At 38.9% G+C, this 18023-nt stretch overlaps 1 protein-coding gene across 4 annotated transcripts in view; it reads right to left on the reverse strand.

Moving 5' to 3' along the window:
• The window catches only part of LARGE1 (LARGE xylosyl- and glucuronyltransferase 1), a 279159-nt gene that overhangs the window by 230264 nt on the left and 30872 nt on the right, over positions 1–18023 (reverse strand). Inside the window, exon 1 of one of the 4 annotated variants that reach the window (XM_041481416.1) lies at positions 5083–5100. The exons of the other annotated variants lie outside the window; for them this stretch is intronic. The gene's annotated coding sequence lies outside the window, so the exon portion shown is untranslated. Of the gene's footprint in view, positions 1–5082; positions 5101–18023 lie in introns of those variants that run through there. 4 annotated transcript variants of the gene reach the window in all.

An 18023-nucleotide genomic window follows, 5' to 3' on the forward strand; every position in this document is an offset into this window, starting at 1 on the left:
TCAACGTTGCAGCTGACAACCCCATTCCATGCTTTCCCTTCATTGGTCATTTTCAAACAACAGTATTTCCAACATATAAATGGGGGCGTTGCATTTGCATGCTATCCATATTATGCATCTTCTCCTGTCCAGCACTTTTGTCTGCTATTCCAGTGTCCCACATCATCAGTCATTTCTCTTGCCACCTTTCATTCCTTATTCTAAACTTGAATATTTTAATCTTCACTAGTATTTTCCCATGTAACAGGGCATCACATTTTGAAATCCAAATAAAGACTCCTGCTCTTTTAAAAAAAAAAATTAGTTGCCATTTTAGATAGCAGATTAGTGTGGTATTAGTCCCTCTCTTGCTAAACTCCTGATGCATTTTATATCATTTGCTGCTCACCTCCATGTCTGTAAGCACTCCCTTCCTCAAAATACATTCTAAACTAATGCACTGAGATCAAACTAAAAAGTGGAATGCAGTCAAGGGAATATCTGTGCTCTGGTTTTAAAGAGAGACACCACAGCTACCCTTTTCTAGCCACATAAAACAACCTCTTATCTGGCAATTCTAAAAAAATCCTAACCAGCAGATGTACAATTTCATGGGCTGGTTACTTCAATATTCTGAGGTAGGGATTTCCAGGTCTGTTCAGTTCCAACACATTAAATTCTTTGCAGTTTGCTTTCACCTCAGAAATGGTAATTTTCATGTCTATACATACACCCGCTCCCAAGAGCTAGTCTGCCTTCCCTATACACCACCCTGCATTATCATCTTTACTGTAAACAACAGCAGAGTGTTCATTAAGGTTTCAGGCCAAATGCAGACTACACTTGAATCACCAATCATTTTTGTACGGTGTTTTCATGTTTCCTTTCTCATCCTCTCATTACATTAAGAGTTAGAGAGCTGTCTACTCTGTATTTTTACTTTCTTTAAAAAGAGATCTACTCTTCTGTATTGGTGACAAACTTCAGCACTGAATGTGTGTTGAAGGCTATTCTATAAATAGGAACAATCTCATTCACCACTGGGAATCACTGAATTAATCCCAAAAAAGAGAAGAAAGTTTAAGAACTCGTGAAATTGGTACACCCTTCAACCTGAAAACTGGGCTATGGAGATTGAGCAAAAGTATGTGTGAAGTAGTAAAAGAGATGTCCAGGCAGCAGCTGTGGAGCTTTTAAATATACTGTATATTTTCATAAATAAAACTGGATCTTCTGGTCTTTTGGTCATTCTTCCACAGCAGTGACTATATGAGGAAAATACTAACATGAAATTGATTCAGAAAGTATCTGTGCTGCAGCAAAGTACAACTAAATAGGTTAATTCTCACCTGCAATATTTGCACAGGTTATCAGGAAGCAGGCAGTTAACTTTTACCAACTGCTGAGAAACAACAAGTATCCACATTTGTACCCTAGGCTAAAACACAGTAGGTGTGAGGCACTTCAGTCCTCTGCTGACAAAGAAGCTGCCACCCCGACACTCTGTTCTGGAGTCAGGGTAATCATGTACACAATCAACACAGGTAGCTGGGATACAGAATCTTGTTATTCATATTAATCTGCTTAAGTATCAGAATCCTCTAAATCTACTCAAAGGTTATCAGTAGTTCACCACTACACACATGCAAGTCTGGCTTTTCTGTGCTGTGTTGCACCAATTCAGGCCCAGTACTGTACACGCAGTCTCAGCAATACTGAACAGAGGGGAATCATCATCTATCTCGCCCTGTTGGCTACACTCTTGCTAATACAACCCAGCATGTAACTGGCCTGCTTTGCTTTGAGGACATCAGCTGACTGATGTCCAATTTGTCATCAAGCAGGGTTCCCAGGTTATCTTGTGCAGAACTACTTTCCACCCAGTCTGCCCCCATCCTGTAGTTACTGCTGAGTTAATTCCATGTCAGGCACAGGGCTTCATGCTTGCCTTCCTTTCTCTTCTTTGATTTGGGTTCTTTCTTATTCCTCCTCTGTATCCAGGTTGAGAGACACAGGTAAATGTGACAGAAATCCAGAATTTCCAGGAGAGAAATCAAGGTGTGACTCTCGTGACTCTCTCCTTTCTCAGCTGTGTAATCAAGGAATTCATAGTCACAACATGACTACTCTATATATAAAAAGCATAGAGCATTACAAAATGTCCTTCAAACGCTTCAGCTACCAGGACACTACCCTGTAAACCACTTTCACCAATCATACTTTTTTCCTTTCAGAAACTCTCAGACTTTACTGCAAAATCTTAAAGTGCTGTTTCAAAAGAATAAAAGAAAACCCTGTGTCCCTCACCTACCAGTCTTCTTGGAACTTAAGTCACCCTTATTTATTTTTTCTTTATCTACTAGATGATAGCTACTAATCAAACTTTTTGTCAAGAAGTGGAAATATATTTTTCCTTTATCTCAGACTGCAATTCTGGATTACCACAAGTGCTGAATTTGCCTCCTGCTTTTTGTTTTAAAACTAAAAAGCTACATTACCTTGATTTCATAGCTAATGGGGGTGGGAGATGTCCTATTTCTGAACATGTGCTATTTACAGAACAGTCTCATGTCAGTGCTAAAACACAGAAGGAGTGAGTCATCTGTATCCTGTACATGAAAAACTAAAATGATTGCTTCAGTACTTACAAACCCCTTGACCAGCTCTCCTATTCTAGCAACACACCAAGAGCAGCACAGTTATGCATTGAGTAAGGACAGAATTCTCATCCTACCAGGCATGCCATATGTAGAGCATTAAGTTAAACTGGGGCAAAGAGGATTTACATAATAGCTTTATACACCAATCATGTAGTCTTTGGACCTCTACAGTTGGCAAATAAAAAAATTGGTGCCCTATTTATCAGGATAATTACTCAAGGGATCTGACAACACAAGAGAAAACCTATATAAAATCAGTACAACACAACTTTTTTCTCCATTCCCTAAATATCTTTCAGTCTAAAAAGTACAATTACACAAAATTCTCATGTCCTTCTCAGTCATCCAAATACCCTATAGCAGACACCCCAGAACACCTGGACTAATTTGAAGCAGTTCAAAGGAGGTAACTCAGAAGAATGGATATGTTATCGACAGACTTAAATTTGCTTGTTTCAGATTACTTTTCTGGGGAGGAAAAGTACTGTCAGTGAGGAATACAGCAGTGCTAATATAACACAGTATTAGTAAGCCAGGTCAAAAGCAGTACAAAATCCCCAGTAAATACTCATCACAATTATTCCAAAAACAATGCTGTAGTTGCCAATACTTACAATTTTATTATTTATCCTTACATTGATTTGTAAGTTTTACAAAATGAGGAAACTGCAGCATTGACTAAAGAAAAAAAGCCTGCAGTATGCTAATCTCACCCAGCTTTGCCAAGTCACCTCTCTCTTCATCTGCAATAACTCTTCATTTTAGTTGATCTCCCTTGAAAAGGGGTTCTAGATTATGGCAGACAGATTGGAGTTGAGAAAAGTTATCCAACAGAATACAAACAACTAACTTTCACTTGGAAGTGAACACTGTGGTATTGATCCCTTCTGTAAGATAGTTACAGCATCAAAAGCAAAACTTAAATTTTAATAGGATCCTATTACTACGGTAAACCTACACGACACTTGGCAAACCACTGAAAGATGACCTCTGCCCAAACCAACTTACAATATGCAACAAAAAGAGGGAATATTAATTAGGTACTCAGTACAGAACAGGCAGTGAAATTGATACATTTTAGTTTAATATATATAACATTCTTTTCTTTCATGCACACAATGATGGGGTTGCAGAGGATGTGTGTTTTAAGGAGGAATTCAGTTAAGAAAACCAGGATTTGCAAATACATATAAGGTAAGAACAGCTTTCTGAAGCAGAGAGAAATTCTGAGCCAAAGAGTCAACATGAGAAAAGATGGTAATAAGCAGGAAGAACCGACAATAAGGCAGCAATGCAGGCAGGGAGGGAAGAAGGGGGACTAATGGTACAGGCAAAGACTTCCAGCATCCTGGCTGTCAAATGTCCTGATTGGCTGCTGGGTAGCTCTGGGCATGGCCAAAAAATTAGTTCGATAGTAAAGGTATTTCAACACACAACAGTTGTTCTTTGTGCCTCAATGGGACTAATCAAGGACATAGTGTTAAGCACAGAATAAATGACACATGAATGAGGTGGAAACCAATCAGAAAACACTGCAAGTAATTCCTCAAGTGAGTTAACTCAACCCCTACAGGTGTTCAGCCAAAAACAAAGCAAAAATCTGTCAAAGTCTTGCACAAGCTGCCTCCATGTAAAGCTAGATATTACTCCTTATTCCAGTAAAGACCCTCCTACCCTTATCTATACCACTGTTTCTTTCAGATTAGAGTATAAGTCACACTTCAGAGAACCATAACTTAAATCTGCTCAACTCCACTTGTGTAACTAAACTTCCAGATCACAACTACAAGACTCCTACCTCCTAGCTGTGAACTGTTCCAGGGGGAAACAGTGTCTGGAACACACAAGACATGGATAATGAGGCATGCCACTATTTAATCCCCATCACTTTTTATTCAGTATTGCTGTGGTAGCAGGTCTTGCTCCAAGGAGCTGCCTTTATGTAAATAGATCCATTTGACTCTCCAGCCCAGAAGAGTCACTGTCCATCTTTGAGGAAAAGGTGGGAGGATGAATGGGAGGAATCATGCTACAGGCCAGACTGGCCCATGAACTGCAATTTGGATCAAGCTGCTGTAAATTACATAGAACAGACTCACAGACAAGATGGAACTTTTGGCACTGACCATGTTTAACATATTTCTCCTGCCTGCTGATGTTGGGAAACAAAGCTCTAGACAACTACACTTCTGCTTATTCTGAAAAGCACTTCAACCACGAGACAGGTTGCATATACTGGATATTCACCTTAAAGGGATTTCTTTCTCATCCTTTGGGATCTTCTTTCCTGTTTTCACAGATCTCATGGTTCAACATTTGCTAGAAAGCTAATTTTTCTTCTAAAATTTTTAGTGTACAACCCACAGAGCAGAAACATTTTGAGTTAGTCTGTGCAACAATCATGCGCTTAAAAAAGGTTAAATTGGGGTCTTAAACCCAATACCTTAACAACCTTGAGCTGGAGGATGCCACTGACTTGGTTTGGGTAGCCTGTACTTCTTCACAGAAAAAAACCAAAACAAACAAACAAAACAAAAAAAGAGACATTGAACCCCAAACTGATACTTCTCAAGTATTCTGTATTTATTGTTTTATTTAGAAATACATTTCATTTTTCATGCAAACTATCTAGGTAATGAAGTGTTGCTTACTAGAAGGCATAGAAGACAAGTTTGTCAAACTACAGAAACGAAAGCCTACAAATAAGCAAACCCATTTTTTACCTTTTCTCATCATACCCCTTCTTTACAAATTCGTTTATATACACAGACTGCAACCAGGATCAACTTCATGCCAATGTCTATCATCTCTTTTTACCCACACAGAAAACATGAGAATATATTGTTCTTTCCACAGTTATCTAGTACCTAGAGCAGTCACAACACATAACTAAGTCACATAACTGAAACATTTTAAGAACCAAACAAGAAGCAATGAAGAACAAAACACGTTTTACTGAAAATGTATGAGCAAATTACCTGGTTATCTTATGCTTTACTGATAACACTATAATGGATGCAATAGTACTTACAAACCAAATTATTAGAGACTTTATAAAGTAGTATACAGCACAAACATAAATATCACAATGTATTACCAGAAAAATCAACAGTAACAAGAAAGCCACGTGCCCAGTTTTTTGCTTAAAAATCAATCTCCATTATAAAAGAATTTGGATAATGTACTACATGGAGAATGTGCTATACTGACTATCCTCATGAAAAACACAAACAGCAGATGTAAAAAAACAGCAACAGCAGTAATTGGCTGGACAGTTCAAACAAATTGAGAACACACTAGAAAATCCCCCTGAAAGGAAAATAGGACTGACTCCTAGCTCCAGAATCTGGCAGGGAAACTAAAGACACAAGAGAAAGTCAAATTGCTAAATGAAATATGACAGAATTGGTGATAAATAAGTAAGTCCTGTTTTGCAAATTATTAAATGCAGAGCAAAGTACTTCAGGCATGTCCTACAGTGGTTTACATTGCACTTCACTGACTGTTGATTACCATTTTATGAGCAGAGACAAGTCCTTTGCTTGTCCACAGATCTTTTTTCAGAATAATTCTGCTTCTCACTCCAAGACAGAACTGAGCTCCTAGCTGCTGTTGCACATTACAGTCTCTTTTAAAAGCTCTGTACTATTTAGCTTTGTGGGTATCAAAACAGCAGGACTTTCTAGAGATTGTTATTTCTCCCAAGGTTAAAATAAAAACCATACCTGCATTAGGAGAAATGGCAAATTTCCCCAGGAATCCTGGATGGACTAAGCATGCCAAGCTGTGTTATAACCAAGTATCAAGTTAAGTAATGAAGACCTTACATAGCTCAGTTAATTATCTTCTCACCTTGCTATCCAGAATCATGCCATTCCCAAGATCCAATTTCTATCCTGAAAAACATTTTTCTGAATGGAAAATTGTCACAGCCTATGTCACAGTTGAGACAGCCACAATACACAGAGTTTCACCGTAAAATTTCAGAAAGCTTTTTTAAGCATTTGTCCAGACAAAATAACACCTTACCACATCAGAAGGCTTCAGGTGTCTGCCCATCCAGAGTAACATGTCATTTCAGAAGACTGCAAACGTCTGCAGTTCTTTAGCCCAACCTTTTATACCCCTCATGTTCATGCATTGCACCTGTGTGCCCTCTGTTCCCTTTGGTGATGGGTCAGTGGGCACTCCATGGCTCATTGCTTTCAATGCTGCTCACCTGCTTTTCACAGCTGTAGCCCACTGGGGATGAGGCTGGGCTGCAGCCCCACTGCCAATTACCACAATCTGTGTACCTACAGAAAATCATCCAGGCACAAGAGAAAATGTAGATTTCTCCCATTTGTCCAATTTTTCCAGAAAGCCTTCAGTGAACAAATATTCATTTTGCTATTCATCTCTTTTGCTCTCAACATAGCATTTTTCTTGTGTTTGTAAACAATTAACAAGTAGAAGCATTCTCTTCCTTTTTTTCTGCCCCATCAAAAAATAAAAAAGCTACCATGGGAGGCTGCCCCACGACTAACCAAGGGCCTTTCTAAGCACATGCAACATTCTCATACACCGAAAAAAGTAATACACATTCCTCAAGAGGAGATGGGAATGGTGCTGTTTAACTTTTTCAAAGGCAAGGAAATGTGCATGAAGCTGCCCAGCTACCATATGCTTCTGGGCAATTAGTCAACCACAAACTTTTCCTTGAGAATGACAAGGCAAGAAGAGAACGCAATCACTGCATAAAATAGGAATGAACAGGTCATGTTGGTGAAGTAAGGAAGTAACAAATGTGCCAGCCTTCCAGGCAGTTTTGCTCTGCAAGGTAACAGGTAACATTTAAGAAAGAGATGTATAAGGACCAACACTTAATGATGCACCTGTTTTCTATCACAACTATAAAATCGTAACTACAAAAGTTCCTTTGGGCTGAAACAAAAGAAAGGGTTTAGGTAATTAAATAAACCCCCTAGGTGGCTGTATTTTCACAACATTTCCAAAGTTTTTTAAGTTCTGAGTCTGCTCCTTCTGGGGTTACAAATCATACAAGGTTAAAATATGAAAAACAAAACACATTTCTGACAGACAGTAATTAGAGCTTGGACACTCCATGAGCTGTACTACTTGTCACACCTCTAGCTGCTCTAAATTTTTCAGCTATTTTAACCATAGCCAGGTCCCTTGTATTTCCCTCTGGGATTGCTGGTAGTTCTCCCAGTTTTGTACAGAGGATGGCTGACAATTGGTCTATCGTGTAGCCTGGCCTCTTTTACTAGAAACACCCTCTGCTGCCTCCAAGCCGGGAGGTGACTCTTGTAGCTGGAACTTCAGCACAGTGCATCTCAAAAAAAGTGACATGACAGAGACAAAGGGTCCTGGTTTGATTGACGAAGTTGAATCCAAAATTGCTGCCACCAATTGCCAATAAACTGCTGCCTCAGCCACCAGCTGTGGAAGCTGGCATTTAATCACGTGAGTATCAAGGCAAATAGGTCAAAACTCCTTTCCACACTTACCCAGCATCTACCAGGATATTATGACAAACCTGAAAAATAAAAGAACCCAGATTTTCAGCTATTCAGGGATCAGGCTTTAAAGCTCAAACACAAGCGGTTATTTCTCCTACCACTTTTACTGTCTTATTTTTGACACAGTTACTTTTCTCCCTAGTACCTGTAATAAAAATTGAAATTAACACAGCTAAATTTTATGTAGTTCCTCATTCACATTTTACCAAAATCCTTCTATCAAATACAGGACAATAAATGCCTACGTCTTCCCATGAGCTTCTAGAATACTGCTCTAGAATTTCCATTTGTTAAATGTGCCAGCAGAAAGATTATATTGTGTGAATGCTACAGCAAGCTTTCTTTCCTGTGAGCCAATAAAAATATTTTTCAACAACTGATATGTAGTAAAGAAAAAAATATACATACATTATTTCTATACACACATGTACATGAATATGCACCTGAATATCTGATATGGAATTCAAAGAATGTCTGGATTCATAATAATTAATCAGTAGTAGCTACTGACAGTATTTAGTAGCCTTTTAAAACTTTTTAAAAACTGATAAATATTTCTTGCTCTTCTTATACTTTCAAAACAGGTTCCATGACACTGCACACCATGTTTCATTCTATTAAAATTATGCTGTTCTAATTCAGCCATTTTTAAGATAGAAATGGTTACTTTATTTATATTCATGCAATTTAACTTCTGTGTAACATTTTATTATGACCAGCACCTATGACTCGGCAACCCTTTACTCTTGAAAACAAGGTGATTCACAAAACATAGGATCCCATTCCAGCATCACATTTTATTTACCTCATTAAAACAAACCACAGACTCACAAGTTGTGTTAGTGCAGAAACTTTCTTAAAACAATTTGAATATGCCAGTCTTCAATTCACTGTTCTTTATTGATGTACTGCACAAAGAATGACTGATGAAGAATTCAGCTATCCTAGCAAAATCTAACAGCTCTACCTCTAGACTAGCTGAATGTAGGAAAATGAACGACAGCTGTACCGAGAGCCAAAGGAACGAAGAACAAGAGAGGTCTGCAGATCAGACATTTTTGTCAAAACTAATTTATAGATGGCAGAGAGAAGCACGATGATTTGCTAACTTAAAAATGCCTTCTCTTTGCCCTTCTCTATCCTTCTCCCTTCTTGTTTTCTTTGGCTGCCCTGTCTGCTTTTTCATCATCTTCTTTCCCTCTCCCATTACATCTCTGGTTTTTTATGATCTCCCTGAGTCCTTCCGTGACTACATCAACAAGCCTGCTAAAAGTATTTAATAAGCAACAGTGTTTTCTCACTCCTGAGAAGTATCAACACTTCATTTATTCCAGCTCAGAAACATCAAAAATCCAGGAGTCTTTATTCCCCTTCTCCCTCCCACTTTCAACCTCTCTTGGACTCAAAGCATAAGCCTGAATCAGAAACCTCCTTGATGGTATCATAAGGAAGAGCTACAATAGAAACAAGGAAGTACCTACAGTTCAAAGACCACATTGTTACTTGCCATAACCAATGTTGCACTTAAGAGAAGCATATCTATTATTCCCAAGTCTTCTAGGTGATGGAGATTTTTAACCCTGACCCCCAGTCTTCAGCAATCATACAGACTCTGCACAAAACCACTGAATGAAGAGCTATACTTTTATTAAGAAGTAACTTTCAGCTTTAACTACAGCAGGGAAAAATAAAATCTTAAAAGATGAAGTAGTTAAATAATAAAGGCCCAGTACTTATTTCCATGGGTTTGAATCCCATAATTGTTTTTTGGAGGGAAAGTAGGTCCATGATATGCAATTCTGGACCTGACAGTAACACTGTACAAGGAAGTATTTGACTCTTCTGCTTATCATGATTACCGTAGACTTGCAGGAAGCATTATGTTTGCCTTCTTAGGTGATGGGGAAAATTATTCGGTAGCAAACCAGATTCTTGTTCAACTCAAGGCAGAGAGAGACAGGTACATGGAATTCCCTTCCTCTGATGTGGAATCACCCATGCAGTTTATAGTAGCATGAGAGCTTTGGTTTCAATTGATGAATTTAGGAATCTGAAAAGAATTCCTAGTCACATATGAACCAGGAAGAACACAGCCTGAGTGTGGAGATCCCACCTGCAATTTTTCTATGCTTTACACTGGCTAACCTCCAAGCTCAAGAAAACTAACTCAGAGAACATCTTGAGCTGGAAGGGATCCATAAGGATTATCAAGTCCAACTTCTGGCTCTGCCCAGGACAGCCCCAAGAGTCATACCATGTGTCTGAGACCCTTATTCAAATGCCTCTAGAACTCTGTCAGGCTTGCTGCTGTGACCACTTCCCCGGGGGAGCCCATTACACAGCCCAGACATTGAAAGAACCTTTTCCTAGCATCTTTTCCAAAATCTCCCCTGACCTGGCTTCTTGCTTTACTCTGGAGTCCTGTCACTGGTGACCAAAGAAGAGATCAGAATATGGACTTGTCTGCAGTTTGCAACATCTCCCATTCACATTTTTTATTCTAGATTTATACTCTGTAATAAGATTATTGTATAACCGTTCTCCTGGACTTTCTATAAACAAGCCAAATATTGGACCTCACATACTTCTTAAATGACAATAGGTCTTCTATGAGTTCAGAGTACACTAAATTGTCAGTATGTTAAAGAAACACCCAGAAGCCCTTGAAACCAAGATAGCTTACAGCTTTGATCCTGGCAACACCTTTTCAGATGCTTAACTTCAACATCAAGAATTGTCCACTCTCTACACAATTGCTTGCTTTACTAAAGTGAATGCATGGTTCATGTACTTGCAGAATTACGGCCTTAGTGAAGAGGAACTGCATTCTGACTATTTTGTTATCTCAGTGTTGCAGCTCTTGCAATTACTACAAGTTGCCTGATATTTGTTTTTCTTCCAAATCACAAGAGCTTTAAGAGCTTGAAGAATTGAACCACAACAGCTCAAAAACCCAGAAGTAAATAAGAAGAATCTATTTAAAAATCCTATGTTTTTTTTAGCAACCTTCTGATTTTAAAAATTACATGAGTGTGCTGCAAGGATTGATCTCATTTCTCCGTTTGCACATGGATTCTGATAGCAGCTGGGGAACTTCCATGAAGTGCAGCATTGAATAATTTCCCCCAACCTCCAATAACCCTTTAAATAAATGCAACATTACAAAACCTTGAGCGGAATTTCCTAGAACAATGGGAAGCTGAGAGGTTTTTTTCCAATTAAAGAAAGGAAAAAAGATACACTGCTTGAACATGAGCAAGGCCAGTGTGAGTTACAGTACTATTAGTTCAAACTTTACATTTTCCAATCAAAAAAAGAAAAGAAAAAAGAAAACCTAGATATTACACTATTTTTCACTTCTGTAATCAACAGGTACAGACAAAATATTGATTTTGCTTTTTCCTCCTTAACTCCAACACCGTCCCCGCTTTTTTTTACACTCCTACAGCTCTTTGGGCATGTAGAAACAACAACTGCTCTTGACACCACATGAAATTCAAACAGCTCTTTCAGACTTCAAGAGGTAGAATCCTCCACAGAAGAAATAAAAATACTTAGAACTCATTGTAAACTACCACACTTGTCAAATCAAGTATTCAGTAACAAGACATCACAGACAGTTAATCTAGACTTTTTTTTGTACAGCGTTCTGTGATCAGCTAAGTCTAGAAAAAGTCAGCAAGAGTGTGAACTCATTCAAGGCAAAGGCCTCCTACTAGTCTTGAAACTGGGAAGAAAATTCAGATTATATTTAAACACAGGTATTCAAAATTCAGCATTGTGTGGAGTTTCAGCTGCTTACTAAGGTTGTAATTGCTGATGCTCCAATAAAAACTTAGATATTGACAGGGGTACTACTCAAAACAGATTTTTGAAGACAATTGATGAGATATTAAGAATGAATGATGATTTTGGAGCCTAGTTTTTGCCCAGCCTACATTCACAATCCACATAACAATGGCACCATTTCCAATTCTTGAATTTCAAAAGAAAGAAATACAAGCACATAATATTTTAGGTGGGAAAACAAGAATGGGCAAAGAACACTGATTTCTTCTGTAGGTGCTTTTTTTCCATATTAGTTACAGCTTTAAGACAAAGTCCCCTGAAACCCAAATGGATAGGACCAAATGCCATAGCCTTCCCATCACTGCAGATACCATCAGTGCTCCAGAAATAGATTTAAACTCTGGACCACTTTTTCCCTTCCCTTTCTCCCAGCAATCTCTTCTGCACACAGTACTACTGAAGTCCCTGTATAGGAAATAGATTTAGAATCTACTTTTTGAATTCCCTTGTGGCAGGAAGAAAATAAAAACCCATTCTATGAATCTTTAACTGAGTATTGCTATGGCAACAAACATAATTCAGAACTTTTAAAGCAATTTCTAATGGGAAGTATTTATACAGACAAGTTACTACATGGCCTTAAAACAGACAGAAATGTGTAATCAGTCAGGAGGGATTACTGACAAAAAAGATGAAATTAATTTCAAATAGAACGCTAGAAGGTTTAAACCACGACTGTTGCCCTGGTACTTATACAGGACAACAATGAGTGCAGAAATGCTTCCTTGACCAGGTAAGTGAAAAAGCACAGATTTGGGCACTGAAGTGTAGAAATTTTTATGATGATCAAGCAATGAATTCAAATAAAAGAGCTGAAAAATAGCACTTCTTCCTCTGCTTTGATCTTCTATAGGGTTTACAATTACACTTCAGTGCAATTTTCAGTGGCACAGAAACTCTTTGTTAACTTTCTTAACTGACAGATTAAGATCAAAAACAATTATGCTTTTCTAGAAAAATACAGTGGACTGTAACTCAAGAGGTAAGAGTTCTACCTGTAACTCTGGATCAAGACCTATACAATTTGGTCATATTACAGTTGTTTGCATTTCCCATCTACACTGAGATAACGCTAGCTTTCCCCTAACCCTATGTCCAAATTTGCTTTTTATTAGGTCATTAACTTTTCCAAGAAGAACTGTTCTCACCACATGGTTATAGAGGCACAGGGTTCAGATTTTTGGTTGGGATTTCTGACTGTTACAACCTGCAGGTTTCAAAACGCGTATCACAGTTAAAAGACTGGTAGTAAAATTAAGCATTTACTGTGGCCCTAATGATCCAAAACAATCTGTGATTGCAATAATCTAAACAACATTTAGAGTAGCACTGAGAGAAAAAGGTGACAACATATAATCACAACTGCTTTTGATTGCTAAGCTTTATCTGTGTTAGACAGAGAACAGTGAACACTTGTCCACAAACTGCTTATAATTGGGGAAGCTGAGAAATAATCTGTGCTATTACTATTTTGAGGGGCTTTTTTCTTCACTCCTTTCCATTTCTATTTTCAGGAGAGCCAAGTCTAAAAATAAGGTGAGAGGCACATGGCACAGCACTGCTTAAATGGGATTTTGTTTCGAGACACTTTGCCTCAACCAAAAGGGTCAGAGAAACTCTAATGAAGAGTTTCCACAAGCTACCTTGAGATCACCATGGTTTTATACTATATATTGTTTATATTACTATATGTATTACTGTTTCTGAATCAATAACATATTTTTAGACGACCTAAAAGCTGATATATTCTATTATGCTTTCAACAGCAATACTAACCTTTGAAAGGACATATCAAATTCTTACTAAAGCCAGATATCAACATCTACATGTGAGAAAACAAACTCCACAGCAAGGCATCTCCAACGCTACTATATCAGCAGGATGAAGGGAATGCAGTCCTTAGAAGAATGCAAGGCACTGAGACTCTAAGTTCAGTTAGCAGTATATGGAGTATAGGATTTGTATCAATGCCCCAGGTGCCTTGCTGTAGTACCCTCTACTAACCTTATCTAGAATTCACACCATGAAATAGCCCAAAGAAACCTCAGGAAACCACTATACTATAAGCATTTATTTTCTTAACTACCAAAATCATCACCTTTCCACCACTAATCTAACCAAGATGACAATTAAAGCATGCACAGTGCTCCAATTACAGCAAGTCTAACTCATTCTGCTTCAAATCTGCAGAACTGGGAACTTTCTCAGGTGCCTTTATTTGATAGCACTGCTTGTTATGGCAGTCACTGATAAAGTTTTCCCTTTCACAATTAGTACAGCAAGCACTGGTTAAAATAGTGCCTTTTAAATGGCACAAATAATAGCTGTGAAGAAGTGGCAGCAGGAAAAATTTTCCAGACTTGAAAAATCTGCTTCTAAGATAAAATAATTTTCATATGTTGTAACAGATGCTGAGAAATAATTTTTTTAAAAAGCTTGTTTACATAGGACACACGCAAATACATTTATTTTTTTACTTCCTCTGAAGCTGCAGCTAGAAGAAACTATTCCCAGATCTTTGCTGAGATAGTTGGTGATTATCACGTGCAAATAAAAGAAACAAACATCAACACATTGTATGCCACATTAAGTTCCATTCCTGATAAAACCATTAGGGGACAGCAACACAGTCAAATGAATGGTGAAAAGACACAATATGAACTGAAATGAGTGAGGAAATTTTACACTATTGAAAAGACATTACAAATGAAGCCCAGTAAGGACAGTGTCAATTACATGTTTCTGCCACTGTTCATGGTTCTCTTGTAAATTCTATACAATCAACATCATCGCTGCAAAGTTCTGGCTTTCAGCATCTCATCACTGTTATTTTAGAAAACTTAGTATAAATGGATGCACATTTTACAATTTTATGCAATTCTGATTCTAAATTTCTGTTCTGACCTCATTGTATGAAGATAAATAATATTCTCTACTTTATTCAAAAATAAAACCAATTGTCAGTTTAAGAGCACAACTGCAAAGATGACTTGATGAAGTATAGAATGAAGCATGAAGTTTAGAACTACCGCAGAAGAAAAAGCCCATACTGGGAATAGAAGAAGCCTAACAGTATAAAACACAATGCAGCATTTGCAAAAATAGCCTGGGCTGTTCTTACCCCCTACTTCCATATGAGAGATCTTCAGACCCAGAGCAATCAGGTATTGAGTGGGCTACAAATAATACTTCTGTAAATACAAATGTGATTTTGTTTCTCTTTATGCTTCAAAGATTCTCTCATATTCATGTTGCTTATTTTTTAAAGCATGTGCCTGTACTTACATAAAATTCATTAAGGAGATAGTTTCTCAACAGCTACATTTACTTTAGAGTTATTTTTACTTTGCATCTTCCATTTAGCCCTTCACCACTCAGTTTTGTCCTGGTAAGCTGATGAGGAAAGGTCAGTGAGCATGGGAGCAAATTTGGTATTCAGCTGAGCTTCATATTAAAGATAAAACTGACAGCTGTAAGAAGATAAAGGGTAACTCATTTTCACTTGGTTAACTTCTGTGGACAAAAGTTGGTACAGAGCACAGAAGAAACACTGACTTTGCTCAGTAGGAGTTAGGCTTTCAGGAATCAGTGCTAGCAGTAAACAGATAAAAGTCAGTGAGACTGATTTGTCTGCCTGGGGACATTGAGAAAAATCAATCAATTCACATTAACTACACGTGGAATTTGAGTAGATTAACTAGATTACATTTAGGGACTGTGTGAACATGCTTGCTCAGAATCACAAGCTCTACTTGGCTTGAAACAATTCAACTGGAAAAAGAAAGTACCACAGAATAAATTTAATCAAGTTAAACTAACTTCTTAAAAAGTGACATGTTTAATAATACAGCTCTGTTTTCCAGAGTCGCCATGTGTGCAATCCTTGACTTCACACAAAATTTTTACAGAAGGCTTGGCTCAAGGATTGCCTCTCCTTTAACTGGTCACTGCTTTAGGACATGGAATTGGAACTCATGGAATAAGAGCAAAATTCACATCATAGAATCAAAGAATCATTAAAGTTGGAAAAAACATTCAAGATCATCAAGTCCAAGCTCTGACCAGACATTACCATGCTACTAAGTGCCATGTTCAGTTGTTTCTTGAACACTTCCACAGACGGTGACTACTACACCACTTCCCTGGGCAGCCTGTTGCAATGACAACCTTTCAGTGAAGAAATTCTTTTTTATTTCCAAACTGAACCTTCCCTGGTGCAGTTTGAGGCCATTTCCTCTTGTCACCAGCTGCTTGGGAGAAGAGGCTGATCCTCACCTGGCTACGGCCTTTCAGGCAGCTGTAAAGCAGTAAGGTCACCCTGAGCCTGCTCTTCTCCAGACTAAACACCTCCAGCTCCCTCAGCTACATCTGATATGACTCACTCTCCAAGGCCTTCCCCAGCTCCACTGCCCTTCTCCGGACATGCTCCATCACCTCAATGTCTTCCTTGCAGTAAGGGATCCAGAACTGAACACAGAATTGGAGGTGTGGCCTCACCACTGCTTAACACAGGGGGAAATCACTGTCCTGGTTCTCCTGGCCACACTACAGCTGATACAGGCCAGGATGCCACTGGTCTTCTTGGCCACCTGGGCACACCTGACTCGTTCTCAGCTGCTGTTGACCAGCACCCCCAGGTCCTTTTCTATCTGGGCTGCTTTCCAGCCACTCTTCCTCCAGCTTGTAGCACTGCCTGGGGTTATTGTGATCATAGAATGATTTGGATTGGAAGGGGACCTTGAAAATCATCTAGTTCCAACCTCCCCACTGTAGGCAGAGACACCTTCTCTGAGCAGATTGCTCAGAGTACAGGACCCAGAACCTGGCCTTATCGAATCTCATACTATTGGGCCTTAGCCCATGGATCCAACCCGTCCAGATCCCCCTGCACAGCCTTCCAGCCCCCAGCAGATCAACACTCCTCCCAACACTCCTCGAACTCAGTGTCGTCTGTGAATTTGATGAGAGTACACTCGATACCCTCACCCAGACCACTGATAAAGATATTGAGCAGGACTGGACCCAATACTGAACTCTGGGGAACACCATGAGTGACTGGAAGCCAAGCAGATGTGACATCATCCACCACCACTTTCTAGGCCTAGCCACCCTGTTTTGAACCCAGGGAAGAGCATATTTGCCCAAGCTATGGACTGCCAGCTTCTCCAGTACGCTGTGGGAGACAGTATCAAAGTCCAAGCAGAATACATCCACAGCCTGGATGATCCTCATCCACCTGGTGGGTCACCTGGTCATACAAGGAACATCCAGCCACTGTGCTTAGCTAGAATATACCAGCAAGGTTTGTCCCTCCAGAAGAAAAAAAAAAAAGCATCAAAAATCTCCCTGTGGGTTGCAACAGTCCTGAACCATTGGTTGCAAACAGATGCAACATGCCTGTAGAATGCATCTGACATGCACTGGGTACATGCACATTCAGGTTTCAGTGGTCAAGTACACAAGACTCAGGTGCACCAGACTAGTCAGTGCCATTACTGATGAAACCTGCAGACCACCCTCTGCTTGTTCCTACACTCACTAAATCTGGGGTTTGTTTATTCGCAGAAGCTGCGATCACACCTCCTAACCGTGGCTTTTATCTGCCATAGCTTTGTATAGTTTCACACATGTAATTACTTATATGGGTTTCAGATTCCCTGGCTCTGCCCAGCAACTTCCATGTGAAGTCAGAAGAGTCAAATTATGTCTTCACATGTTGACTTGGACATGAAAGACTGTACATACTTCCATTTTATCTATTTATATATTTATATATGTATGTGAGCTTGTGAGGATATGCACATAACTAAAGGCATAGCACCACAGTGACACCTCCAGTTGAATCATCTTTTGTCTCAGAGATATAGAGTCTAGATGACAAATGAACTCTGTATTTCCCTCAAATATACCAATGGCTTCAAGATTCATATGCAATGCCAATTACTGGAGCAGAGGGCAAGAATGTGGATTTAACCAAATCCGCCTTCCAAAAACTTTGATTTTTCTTCCTTTA

The sequence above is a fragment of the Pyrgilauda ruficollis genome, unplaced genomic scaffold (genome assembly GCF_017590135.1).
Source record: "Pyrgilauda ruficollis isolate IOZ18807 unplaced genomic scaffold, ASM1759013v1 scaffold56, whole genome shotgun sequence".
Classification (NCBI taxonomy): Eukaryota; Metazoa; Chordata; class Aves; order Passeriformes; family Passeridae; genus Pyrgilauda; species Pyrgilauda ruficollis.